The sequence below is a fragment of the Lygodium microphyllum genome, chromosome 29 (genome assembly GCF_053477565.2).
Source record: "Lygodium microphyllum isolate KBCC chromosome 29, Lygodium_microphyllum_v1.1.10, whole genome shotgun sequence".
NCBI lineage: Eukaryota > Viridiplantae > Streptophyta > Polypodiopsida > Schizaeales > Lygodiaceae > Lygodium > Lygodium microphyllum.
Window position 1 is genome coordinate 67,003,310 of NC_141163.1, and position 13,423 is coordinate 67,016,732.

Genomic DNA, 13,423 nt, shown 5'->3' on the forward strand with positions numbered 1-13,423 from the left:
CCGGAGGGGACTTTCCCCACCTCCCGGTGATCCGAAGCCCGATACTTGTATGCAAGTGCAAGTACCTTCCATGCCGCACAACGCATCTAAGATCAATCTTTGTGAATGTGTCTATTCCCATCTAGTTTGCTATTTGTGGTCCAAGCTCTTTATTAGAAGAGAGAGGGAGAGAGACAATGTAATGGAACAGTAACCTGACCTTCAGGTCATTCATCATCTTCCATTTTTTTCATAGACTGCTAACATAACATAAGTGTATAAAATAGTACTAATGTCCGTAGGACCATTCACACTGGGTCTAAGACCACCGACTTATTTAATGTCCCACACTTTTGCTGATACAGCTAGACACAGCTAATGACGGTCATACATACTGACAGGAGAGTAATGGGAGCTTGATATTCTAACACTCCCCCTCAAGCTCAAATCATCTAATGAAATCCAAGTAGCTATCTAAAAATACTAAACTTATCTTTACTGTAAAGATATCTGCAACCTGTTCATCAGTCTTCACATGCATAAGATCTATTCTCCTTGCAAGAACCATCTCTCTGATAAAATGGTAGTGTACCTCTATGTGTTTTGTCCTGGCCTGGTATACTGGATTCGTTGCCAGGAGTACACTACTGAGATTGTTGCATAATAAGGTCAGTGGAGCATCCACCTGAATATCCAAATCAGCCATAAGCTTGAGCAGCCATGAAATCTCGCATGCTGCCAATGGAGCACCCCTATACTCTGCCTCAGTACCAGACAATGCAACCATTGGTTGCTTCTTGCTGCTCCAGTCGATCATGCCACTTCCAAAGCCAAAAGCATAACCACTCATAGATTTGCGATCATATGACCATCCTGCCCAAAAAACAGAGACCCTAGAACCTCAATGGGCCAATCTAGCCAACAAGGGTAAATAGGCCACACTGCAAAAACACATATGTGTTGCATCTGGACTGCATCTAGTCAAAGCGAAAAACAACAACATCAAGCTACAATAGCGAGAATGACTAGATACGACAATCTTGACAATAGATGCTCCTTAACTAGCACTGCACGGACAAGCCAAGACGTCAGTGGAGAATCCACCTCTGGTCGTGCAGTTGGGGACTCAAGGGCATTTGTTAGAAGGATTAAATTTACAAGCCAAGACCCGGAAGATGAAGACATAGTACCACCTGCTTATCTTGAGGTCAAACTCATAGCGAAAAGAGAGCATACTATCGATGCTCTGATTGATGAAGGAGCAGATTTTAATGTCTTGACCTATGAGGCATGGACCCTACTAGGCCAACCAGAGCTGACACCAACTAATGCAACTCTTAGCCCTTATGGGGGACCTCCACAAGCACTCATAGGGAAGTGCAATGTCCTTGCATCCATTGAAACTGAGAGCTTGCCTATCCTATTTCATGTTCCTCCAAATAGTGCTAAATATGGTAAGGAAACCCTCCTAGGAAGACCCTTCAAAAGGGTGACCAAGTGTGAGGCCGACTATGTCGCTCAGAGGATACACCTGACACTACCGGGTGTGAGGATAGTCACAATCTTTGGCAAGGGTGACCTCATCGAACCTCGAGGGAAAGGCAAGGAAGGTGCTGACGCAACAGTCAAGCTTACTAACGAGAGCAAGGACTTGTTGGAGGAGTTGATACAAGCACAGGTCGAACAACAAGAACCAGTGAGTGAGGCCATGCTTGGAATGAGAAAGCCAAGAGATAATGCCAAGGACGGGGCTTTGGACTTACAAATATCGTAGACGACCCCAAAAGAAGCCCAAGCCTTATAAACGAAGGCATCGATGGAGGGTCAGTACAATGCCGCGATGGATATCCAAATCGTTGCTATGTGCTCAAAGGTATTACGTAGGTAACCGATGGATTTGAGTACCAAAACCCCGTACTAAATCATCTCTATCAGTTGAAGACAAGATTGCATCAAAAGCAACGAAGCACAGGAGGAAATCTAAGAGAAACTCTAAGACTCGAGGCAAGAAACCAGACATGAGTGTTCGAAAGAAAGAGCCTCATCCTAGCATGCTTAATTAGCAAACGTCATGTGTAGACATTGAGCGTGCACAAGAGCCATTAGTGCCCAAAGAGCCTTTGATTTTCCAAGAGGACAACAGGCATCATAGGCATAACATTGCTCATGGCAAGGCTGACCTCTCAACAAAGTAAATGGCACAATCATCTAATAGCCTCGAGTAAATCATTCAGCCAGTGCCAAGTCTCCCTAAGGGTCCTAGATCTCCTGCATCCTCTTTTTCCAAACAAACACAGGAAGCACAACAGCGGTCGTCAATGGTGGCTGCTCATTCCCAATCTCTATCTCCATCAAAGCTTCCAAATGTCCAAGAGGCAGGACACGACACCTTCCTTATCTCTCAACCTAAGGATACGCCGGTGCAATCCACCATGGCTAGCTCCAACCGATGCTCAATCTACGCAAGTGAATGCTCTAAGGGCAACAAAAGACACGACCACCTCCAATTTCCCTAAGGACTTGACACCGCAATCCACCAATGGTAGCAAGTTCACTCAACTAGCTGCCAGTACTTCAAATCAGGGATCACAGCAGTCACAGCCCTTGGCTGTGACGATGCCCCTTGCAGAGCGTGTCCTTAGTACTTTACCTATGAAGGAAATGTCGCAACCAACTTCCTTGACAACTCCAACACCCCCAAAGTGCCTAAAGCCTAGGCTGGAGGAGTTAAACACATGCGAATTGGCGGAAGAGCTAGACTCTTCCAAAAGGGAGACAGTTGTACCCTCACAACCTGGCAAGGCTAATCAGCAAGCCACGACTATGACCCATGTGGACATACTAGAGAAAGGAAAGGATAAGGCCCAACCAAGAACAACAACGGTTGACCTAGTCCAGGGTCTTGAATCGTTGAAAGATGCACCTTCACTGACCAAGAAAAAGAGGAGAAAACTACGAAAACAACAACAGTTGCAGGTGGTTGAGGACCCCAAGAACATTGAGTTGAAGAGCGTTGGAGAGTTGATGAATAAAGCATCGAGTCCACCCACCAATGAACCCATTGACGCCTCCCCTAACAGCGGTGAAACCTCAAACACATCCCTATGCTCTGAAAAATCAAAGCAGTCATTACCATCAATGGCTGCTTGCAACACTCAATCCACCGACAATAGAACTTGCATTGACCAGTCAAGAGTGGATATAACAGTGTCACAATAGGGTGACAAACCTATACCAATCACATCCAAGGAAAACCATGATGCAATAACGAAGCCTCAGGAGAAACATGGAAACCCCAAGAGCGTCAGACATCCTAGCGTTGACCAATCATGCTCATCTAGGCCTGAGCCCCCAGCTACACTAAAGCCCAGGAAAACTCCTAGAACCTTGCATGAGATAGCAACCGAGCAAGCCCTTGTTGAACATAGAAGTGTCACCAAATGCTTAATTGAGTTGGATGCCAAGCTCAAGGTGTTTGCACGTGTCGATGTCCTAGCAGACATGCGTGCATTCCCTAAAGAGTAGCTCGGAGAATACTTGCCATTTCCCTTATCTTGGGAGGAGCAAGAACATCTTGACAAGCACTATAACAGGCTCCTGCATGAAGGCATGCTACTCATCTCGGGCGAGGAAGCCGATGAACTGTGCTTAACTGTCACATTCAATTATGGGCTCTGCCAACCAAATCTCTTAGAGATAGAATAACTAAAGCGACTGTGAGAGGACTGAAGTCAGTTTGAACAGCGTTGGTGTGAAAACCGTGTTGCAATGGCTGAACCAGGAGCTCAGATCATGATAGTCTCTGAGGAGCGATTGGCCAAATGGCGGTCTCAAAGAGACCCCACCTATGTGGCACCAACCTCCCTTCAAGTGCTAATTGCCATTTAGGGTACAGACTTAGCTGAACCTAGCCAAGAGGACTCGTTGTTCGATAAGGTTCTCACTGAGGAGGAGCTACATATTGCCAGTAGACTCGGACAAGGTTCCATGCTACTCGACGTCGCAAAATATCTATCGGTATTGAGTGAGCGGCCACGAGTACAGGATGCTTGTGCCACGCTCCAGGACAATCCGGAGTTCTATAGCTGGTTTTTATCCTCATGAAGCGACATGGATCCATGGATATGTATATAAATAAATAATAACTTTTGTCACCCTGTATAGACACTATCAACACACACAAGCAATAATAGTCAAGGGCAGATAGAAGAGTTGGGGCCAACAGGCTAAGCTCATCTGGTCCCCCTCTCACATGGCCATTTTCACCTTCGAGTGAAGGGCATGCACCCCGCATTGCCACCGTGGAAAGCCTTGACCAACATCATTGATGATGTAAGCAGGGTGCAATCCCCTTCTATACACCTTTCCCTTCCCGGTCCATCCTTCCGAGAATGAGCCCCGCCCAAATCCATGACCACCAGCCAATGTAACTCAGCATGAGCCAAGATCTGTTAATGGTGGGAGGCTAAGTCAACATCATCATGGGGGCCATCCCGCTACAACGAGCACAACACATCCCACTCCGCCTCTTCAAATCATATGCATTTGATAACTCACACTATAATCCCTCCTATGAGAACGGTCTCATTCCGTATCAAAACCTAGCCCTTGGTTTGCATATTGCAGGTCCCCCTACAAGAAAAACATGGAAAACCTAGGGCAACTAGCTTGCAGAGACACTCTCCGCGGATGATAGGAACATGCGGCACATGCCCCTCCGCCAGTGCGCTATGTGCCCACCCTCAAAACGTATGCAAAGAAACAAGGTCCTAAGTGACACCGTCCCGGACGAAGGCCGAAGAATCCCCAGGCCAAGAAAGTCGAGACTCAAAGAAACGCGCAGCGTGTGGCAACACCAGTTGCGCAAACCCCCAACGTACGCTCGAGCACCAGGTGCTCACGAAAAGAAAGGGCGGCTCGGGACAAGGAAGAATTTTATGAATTGTTTAAAGGCATTTTGGAAATGGTGGCGGCCCAGAACTATACCATTCATGTCCCGGCCAACATGTTCCCCGCCCAACCTCACAGGAGTCCCACACTAGCACCGCCCGAGTCGCCTAACCAACCGGACTCACCCCGCCTAGTACAAATTGACTAAGCCCCTATGATGTACAAGTAGCTTGGCAAGTCATCATGCTATAACTTTTTGTCTTTTGATGAGTAAAGGGGTAAGATCCCCACTTGTACACACTTCTTTTACCTCTCGTTAATGTATGCGACCTTAATAAGCAATGAAATAGGCATCCCAATAGACATCATAGCATTCTGAAAAATTATGTCTTAACATGATTGCATTTGTTCGACGTACTTAACGCAAGCAAGCATATACTCTCACGAAGTGACAAGTGGATACAGGATGAGACAGGTCTTCGTGCAAACGTGTTCAACGGCCAAGCCACCGCAAGACCACCAACTGCACAAAGGATCGCAACAAAGCCACACTGTTGAACGCGAAAAATCACCCTTGTGAGTGCCCACATCGCACGAACCAAAGCATAGTCATGGTCTACACTCTCTTCTTGGGCCAAGCTCTACAGTGAGCTCACGACAGGTGTCACCGCAATCACACCAATATCGCAACAACGGCTCCCCTAACAACGAGGCTAGGGCAAAATCATCACGGTCATATCCATTTCCTGAGCCTCCGAGGCTTGACATGTCACGACCCATTGAAAGGCTCATAGCGTCCGCATATTGCAAAGGCTGTACTGTGGCACAAAAAAAAAAGGGGGACGAAAAGAAAAGAAAAGAGAAGAAAACAAAGAACGAAAAAATAAAAAGCACCCATGATCACAGCACCACACCTAGGGGCCCTCAAATTCGGTGCGTCCAATGCCCTTGGTTGGCTGGCTCCGCCCCTAGTCCCCTCGCCCCCTAGCACCCCCCACAATCGTTCAGGGCACCTCAAGGGCAGGACATACCTAGGGAGCCTGTCTCGCCTATGGTTAGACTTGTCACCCTAACCCACTCACACAATCCCCCCTTGCACTCTGCCTTAATACCATTGCAATCAATTGTGGTAAGCCTTGCACGAATGGCCATGAAAAGTCCATCGTCCTCATCACACATGCCCAATGTCCACAAGCTATTAATAGTGCAATACCCCTGTGTTCTATTATGTTAGGTCATCCAATCACAATGTACAGGATGTCGCATACGTCTCCACGTGTACTTCTTCCCATCTGGGACGACTTTGCTTAATCCACACGTCATTAGGTGAAACCAGCCCACGGTCTTCTACCTACGTAATATCTAACTATGCACGGGCACTCACATAATATCTGCACCAAAGTATACACACAGTTTGGGTCCTCAAGTGCATGACAATACTCCAGGCTTGCTTCGAGTTCGACCTATCTCCCAAACTAATCAAAATCTTTCTTATGCATGATAAGAAGACTAGCACCACCCCTTAGGGAGAGACCACATGAGAGGTTTTCCAATTGCAGGTATTAAAGACTCCAACGAATGCATCGTCAGCTCTACATCAACACTCCACTCTGGCCTCTTGTCCTTTACTTCATCATGCAAACCACCAGAGAATCATCATGAGAAAAATCCACCATGAGCATCCCACGAACACCAACCCTCGTGCTAGCTATGAGTGGCCATTCCCAACAACGAATAGCCCTATCACCATCATATCACCAGTCAATTGGAATAGCATAGTGCCACCAACGACCTTCATCTACACCAACATGAGAACTCCCCCAAGGCAAACCACAACAGTCCCTTCCACCCACGTCTTTAGTGCAAGCTCTGCATGCTACCTTCGACGTGAAGAGTGCCATGGGACTGGCACTCGTCTAGGGGGGGTAATGTTAATCCCAACACGAAGAAAGCAAAAGAAATAAAAAAGACGTAGGGCAAAGGTCGAAAAAAGGTAGCCCAACAGAAGAAAGAAGAAAAGAAAAATCCAAAAGCACAGGGGCAACCTTAAAAAGCCCAAGGCAAATGCAAAAGGGGAAAGGTGCATTTTAAAATACAAAGGCGCATCCTGAAATCTTGTAGAAAAGTGCTCGGCGGTGGAAGATCCGGAGAGCTAAAACAGAAGACAAAGACAAAGGCCAAGGCAAAGAGAAACGGAAGACAAAGGCGCACAAGGAAAAGCGCAAGTCAAAATTTTTGTGAAAGAGCGCAAGCGCATCATGGTTTAATTCAAGGAGCGCCAGGCTCTCACCCATGCAATTTGTAAATGTAGACGGGTGGTGGAAAGGAAGCTAGGAAGATAGAGGGACAATGGGAAAAGGGCCTAGGCCACGGTCGGCCATGTAAAAAAAGGGAAAATGGGATGACTACCCAAAATGGATTTAGGGTTTTGTATATAAAGTTGAAAAGTGAATGTGAAGCTCATTTTGGTGTGTGGCCAAAAGTAGCTCTCCTCTTCTTCTTCTTCTTCTTCTTCTTGTTCTTGCTTGCTTGAGCTTGTGCTTAAGAGAGGGAGTGTGAGAGTGTGAGGGAGTGAGTGTATGAGGGTGAGGGACTGTGGGGTGGAGAAGCTCTCCATCTTCTCCTCTCGTCTTCTCCTCTCTTCTCTTCTCTTGCTCGCAGTGATGGAGCTTGGAGCGTAGAGCTTGAGGATGGAGCTTGCTTGAAGCTTGCACTTGGATTGTGGAGCTACCGGAGTGCGTGGGAGAGGAGGTAACTCGAACAGCACGGAGGTAAGCTCACTACACCCGTGGATATGGATGGCACATCGGCTATGTGAGAGGTAGCCATTAGTGCTTGGCTTGGAACGCTTGAAGCAATAAGCGGTCTGTGGGTCTTGACGGTCGAGCGAAAGCTCCCACACCATCACGCAACTATCTATAGCATTAGGATCAAAATGGAGCACTAGGAGGCCGTGCTCCTGCGTGGTGGGGTCTTGCCTAAGGAGTATCCTAAGAAATCTAAGGTAATTACAAGTGGTAATAAAGGCTGGTGGGTCAGAGCACAAAGAGAATTGATTAGTGAATTGGATTAGAGTATCATACAAGTTTTCTATCATGAAGATGAGGGCATCTTCATATGTAGTACAATGAGGATTATAAATTACAGGGAAGTCATAACGGTTGTGGACACACTGGAGTCAGAATCCACTCCCACCCTTTGAGGGTAGGGCATAAAGGTTGGGTCATTCCGCTCGAAGGGTGAAGTGTTGCAAAAGGCCATCCAAGTGTCACGGTTGGTGTTGTAGACCTTCTTCTCCATGTAGGTTGGCATTCGTAGCTAGGCACAGATCGTGGTACTTCAAAAACTTTATTTTCCCTTTCGTATTTTTCATGGCCCATAATGTGGGGTTTTTCTCTCTCCTCCAGCCATCTTTGTCAGAACATGCTTCCGATGTTAATCACCTCCTCCACTACCTTGATAGGTAATACTCTACGCAGGTTGGTGGGGAATTGGAAGTTGAGGTCGAAGGGGCTCCTGATCATGTCTTGCCTCTCCTAGATTATGAGGTCAGTGTGGAAGCTTGCTGGGGTGTCATCCGCACATGGTGGGATAGGTGCCTAGGGTGCCCTCACTCCCTTGGCATTCCATTTTCTCCTTGTCTCCTCCACCATTTTCTTCCTTCTTTCTCTTAGTGCTACCTTTCTTTTTGGAAAGGTGTTTGCATGTTGTTGCTCTTCAGGCCTTGAGAAAGGAGGTGGTGGAACAAGCTTGTCTTCATGTGGTCCCATTTCAAAGTTCATATCCACCTCCCCTTGTCGGCTTGGCTCTTTCTGCTCCTCTTCAAGGAACTCGAGTGCGTACACCTTCTTGTGAGGTTAGGCATGCCAATAGGAGATAATGGCATTGTTCATCCAAGCTTGGGCCAACTCCACTAGGTTGTGGCAGCATTTGGAGTCTGGACCTTCAGTGCCCTACGAGCCATTCCTAGTTTCTTTTTCATCACTTCCATGGACTCTCCCTCCTCTGCCTGGGGGATGTCCAATAGGGTTTCTAGGAAGGCATGTTTTTGGGTGTGGAATCTCACTTGGGCAGCCTCTGCTCTGCTTTCGGTGAGTATCTTTTCTTTTTTGGCTTGAGCAAGGCAACATGCCAATTCTTTGACCCTTTTTTCGGTTTGAGTGGCCCAATCTTCCGCCTCTTGTTCATGTCTTCAAGGCTTTCCCCTTGCCTCTGGGCTAGTATAGTCAACCTTCTTTCTTGATCTTCCATTTCTACCCTTAGCTTTTGCTGCTCTTCCTGTGCCAAGGTAGCCTCTTGGGTTAGTCTCATACCTGCACGCTTTTTCCTCCCTTAGCTCCTCCAGCTCTCTCGTGGCTCTAGTAATTTTCTCCATTTGAGCTTATAGATCTTCGTAGAGTGCCACAATCTCTTCATTGTGCTACCGTAGCCATCGTGTGGCCTTAGTTTCTTCGTTCAAGTGCACATGCTACTATTGGATCCATGGGAAGGTGATGCAGTGGACTGTTTATTTTCAGCATACTTATTCTTATGATTAGAGCCAAATGTTGTCCCAAAAGCGCCGATTTTTTCTTTCAGCATGAAAAACGGGGTAAGTGGGGCTGTTATTAGGCATAGAAGTGCCTCAAAAACCACCTCTATATGGGGTTGATCGTGAAGGGATGCGAGGCTGCCTAGAACCTTGCTGAAAATGTTCATTTTTACGGTACTTTCTTGCATATCTCTCAGCTAGTTCAATTGCATCGAACAGTGTGGTAGGTTTTTGGTCCATGACATCTGCCGATAGGCTTGGTTCCAACCCATAGATATAGTTGTGCAATTTAGCATCATCGCTAATACTCTCCACATACATGGTCAAGTTCATGAATTGATTTGTGTATTCACATATCGTGAGGTTACGTTGGTCAAGAGTGTACCATCATCTTGACAACCGCTATTTTTCCACAAGAGACACAAAAACTTAGACCATATGCATTTTAAAATCTTCCCAGTCAATGAATTGATGATTCTCTCGATCCTTCCAAGTGGAGAGAAGCAAAAAGTATTTTCTAATCATCAATGCAAGGGTAGATATTAAAGTAGGACTCCAACTTGGATGTCCATTCCTCTAAGTAAGATGGTGAGGGGGATTGCCCATTGTACTTTGTGATTTGTACTTTGTGAGGATGATCTTGTCACACAATGCATTAGGGCCATGCTGCCCATACATCCCGTGGTGGCCATACATGCCTTGCTATCCATGCATCCCATGTGGTGCATTTATTCCATGTTGTCCATTATGGCCAAGTTGTCCGTAATTTCCATGCTCGTCATTGGCACCATATTGTCCATGATGGGGCTAAGTCATATAGGGTGCATGGGGACTTCTAGGGAGAGGGGGGGAATTTTGACCAAGGGTGGGGAAGGGCCTCAGTGGGATGTTGGCTACATGGTTGACGATGAGGTAATTCAACAGGGGCTTATCCTATCCATGAGAGGGTTCACCAATCTCATAGGTAGAGGGGGGAATTCCCTTAGCACCAAGTATACTCTGTGGACCATGCAATGGCTCCTGATGTGGAAGGCATCTAGACTCATGCCTAGAGTCATTGACCTTCTCTTGGGCTGAAGCAATAGCTAATTAAGCAACAAGAGTACTTAGATGCTCCAAGGTCTGTTGAGTCTTCGAGTTTGAGAGGGCCATGTGCTCAATGTCTTCATCAAACTTGGACATCATTTGGCGGTAGTTGCTAACCATGTCATTACACCATTCCATGTGATGAAGCTTGTTGACATCAGGTGTGATTGAGTAGGGTATATGGGTCCATTTTGGGCATTTCCTCCTATACATAACCATGGTAATCTTGTGCTGAGCTTGCTTCCTCATTCATGGAGGTCCAGGAGTCTCTAATCTCATTCTAGAGGTCCTCTTGGGCCTTGCTTTTGCCTTTCTGGCCAGCCATCTGGATGTAATCCAGATGGCTAGCCACAGGACCTTCTATCAGTAAATGGGGCATAAATTTTTGTAGGAAACTCTGATTGATGAGAATTTTGGTTCGGGTCGAAGGGGACAAAGTCCTATTTGAGAGGAGCTATTAAAATTTGTGATAGAAAATTATCAAAATTTTTGTAATGGAATTATTATGCATGGTCTACACCCTGTCTGCTACCCTATCCATAGTGACACTAGAGCAAAAAAATGGGCATAACTTCCAAACCGTAGCTCCGATTCGGGAAATTTTGATTCAAACTAGAGGGGACAAGACCCTCTTTGAGGTGAGCTATAGGGTTCACTCCTAGATTAAAAACAGAAATTTTTGCAATAGGATCTTTTTGATTATCCTACAAGACTGTGACCAAAAACACTGCCTGGCTCTTATTACAAAAACCTTATATGGATGTAGCATAGTTAGAGAGGCCTGATCAGCAATATATATAGCATCTTGACCATACTAAGCATTATCCCAAGCATCATTGCACACCCATCTTCTTTGCCATCAATGCATTAGTAAATTCACTGCCATACATCTCTTCAAACTGCATGCACTTCAAATATCATATATGGGTGCCATTAGCATTGAGGAGGTGTACAAGGGGAATCATTGCATTAGGGAAAGTGGAGATAATGGGGAAGTACCTACACCTGCATACAAGTATTGGGCTCCGGATCACTGAGAGGTGGGAAAAGTTCCCCCCGACTAGGTTGTGTACCCCTTCACGGTCTTAAGTGGTAAGAGAGGGTCACCTCTCTTTTGTCTTACCACATCGCTTGGCATTGGCCTTTTTTCTCAACTGGAGTATACATGGAAAACATTTTTATTAAGCAATCAGCATGAGATTCATTGGAAAGGAGACATTGGGCCTTTTCATGAGATGTAAGGAATGGACAAGGGTTGGGGTAGGGGTTACCTTGGCAATCCAGTGACCCACTGGGTGCCACTTATCCAATTTACAATGGCTATTATTCACTTTGAGGCTTATCCTAGGGCACAATACAAAATGGGGGTTAATGTCAGCCAATACAATGAATTTTTAGGATCTGATATGATGCATGAGTGTAAGGGGGATTGAGCTACTGAGCCTATGCAATCTTGAATCTCTCCAATAAGGAATTAAGCTCAGCAAGTGGCTAAATTTGTGAGATTAAGATTAGATTGACATACCTCTTCAATGCTTGGGGAGATCGTTGAATCATAGCTCATCATAATGTTCTTGCTTCGTCAATCAAACATAGTTGGTTGGGGCATTCCCATGGAAGAAGACTTCGGCATTAGAATGCTCCCAATGATGATGATGGCTCCCGTACTTGTTCCTAAGCTTGAGCTTCAAAGAAGGAAAGCTTCAAGTTAAGCTTTCATGGCTGCCCACAAAACTTCCATGCATGCTGAGCTCCATGTCTTCAATCTAGGTAAGAGAAGTCATTCATGGGCTGAAGGGCTTGTGGGGGTTGATCTCTCAAGATCAAAGATAGCTTCAGTTGAAGAATCCATGAAAGCCCAAACTGTCCCAAATTGTTCACCAGTTGATGTCCATCTTGGAGGTTGTTTCTTGGGGCCAAGATTTTCAAGGAGGAGATAAGAGTGCCGAGCAAGTGCATGGATTGGCAAAGGGAAATAGGGAGGAAGGTTGGAGCAAGGGGGGGCAAGAAGAGTAGAGAATAGTAGTGCAAAATGCGCCACAAATTGCGAGCTATTCCCTGCCTCCCTCATGGGCTTTGATCCTTCACAAGGGTATTGCCCTTGGTTAGGGGCAAGAGGAGAAGACTCTTGGGGGTTCATCAGGGCACTTCCATGGCTTCTTTGGAGAAAATGGGGGTTTTTCTCTATTGTGTGGCTATGGCAGGTTGCTTGGGAGGAGAGAGAAAGGGGTTGAAGCAAAAAGTAGCTAAGTTTTTGTCCTCCTCTAACCCCTGAGACTCCAAACTTGGCCTGGAACCCTTACAAATTGTATGAAAAGAAGTGACAACTTGCTATTTTAACCATTTTACCTCCAGATATGTTTGAGTCTCCAGCCATAACTCCTGCTTCCTCTAAAAGCTGAAGTTAACTGTGCAGTCTTTGTTGTACCTGTACCTATAAGCTGAGTAACTAGGTTTTTGGGATTTGAAAAGAAAGAAAGGGGAAAGGAGAAAAGGACCAAAGTGTGAAGCTCTAATACCACTCGTAAATGAATAAGACTGAGAGGAGAGAGAAGAAGAACTGAAGAGAGAAAGAGAGCAAGAAGAAGAGAAAAGAAGACTAGAAGAGGAGAGAGAAATATAGAAAAGAGGAGAGAAGGGAGGAAGCCATGGAAGCTGGAGATGATGGTGAAGAGTATGTTCTTGATAATAACTTGTTGCCCTTATCTGGGACTCTTACACCTTATATACCCCAGTCAGTGTGACAAGGTGTCTAAACCCTAATCAGTGTGTATCCTGCTTGTTAGAGAGATAAAGATAGAGATAATTATATGTGTGTGTGTATTAAATTAATGTATTATAAAATAGTATAAATATGTTAATTATATGTATATAATATATATTGTATTAACCTTACACATACACATACACACATATAGTGCTCATTAAAAATATATG